Source organism: Tiliqua scincoides, chromosome 4 (genome assembly GCF_035046505.1).
Source record: "Tiliqua scincoides isolate rTilSci1 chromosome 4, rTilSci1.hap2, whole genome shotgun sequence".
NCBI lineage: Eukaryota > Metazoa > Chordata > Lepidosauria > Squamata > Scincidae > Tiliqua > Tiliqua scincoides.
Window position 1 is genome coordinate 89784250 of NC_089824.1, and position 762 is coordinate 89785011.

The 762-nt window shown below is 54.7% G+C and overlaps 1 pseudogene; it reads right to left on the reverse strand.

The window, feature by feature from the left end:
- Nucleotides 1–294: 294 nt before the first annotated feature.
- LOC136649958 (5S ribosomal RNA) lies at nucleotides 295–413 on the reverse strand (annotated as a pseudogene).
- Between the last annotated feature and the right edge of the window lie 349 nt (nucleotides 414–762).

The following is a 762-nucleotide window of genomic DNA, read 5'->3' on the forward strand; positions in this document are numbered from 1 at the left end:
ATTGTGTCTGTGTATCATCGTCCCCTGCAGCAGTACTGAAATGGCTACAGCTGCATTCAGCAAGTTGGGCAAAATTTGTAGAGGTCTCTGCTGGATAATGGAACAACTGTTTCCTTATTAAGAGATGAGCTTCCATGGCATGAGGAGGTCTATGCACCTGCTTAGCTAAATAGCTGCATAGCTGGTGCAGGTCCATGTGGACCCATGCCATGGGATCAAGTCTGGGAAGGTGGCGAGGATTCAGTGACTGCCGCCAGTGGTTGGCAACCTTCAGTCTTGAAAGACTATGGTATAAGCCTACAGCACCTGGTATTCCCAGGCGGTCTCCCATCCAAGTACTAACCAGGCCTGACTCTGCTTAGCTTCCAAGATCAGACAAGATCAGGCATGTGCAGGGTAACGTCGCTACATAAGTGCAGGCTACACATAAGTACCGGGCTACAGCTGCTGAGAAGGGCAACATCAGGGGCTGGGGGGCAACATTGGGGCAACTCTGCCCGCATGCGAGTTGCCTTGGGCTGCAGCAGCCCCGCCAGGTGCCCTCGCTTTGCGTTTGGGCAAGAAGGAGGTGAGGAGACGCGCCACGTGTCTGTTGCTGGCAGAGCCTGGACAGGTGTTGAGGTGGCGGCAGCAGACACTGAGCGGAGAAAGTTTGCAGCTCTGCTACGCTGTACCTGAGACCCTTGGAGGGGCCTTGGAAGGATTTTGTGGGGCGCTTCAATGCGGAGAGAGGAGGTGCAGGAGGAAGAAGTGACTGCAGGG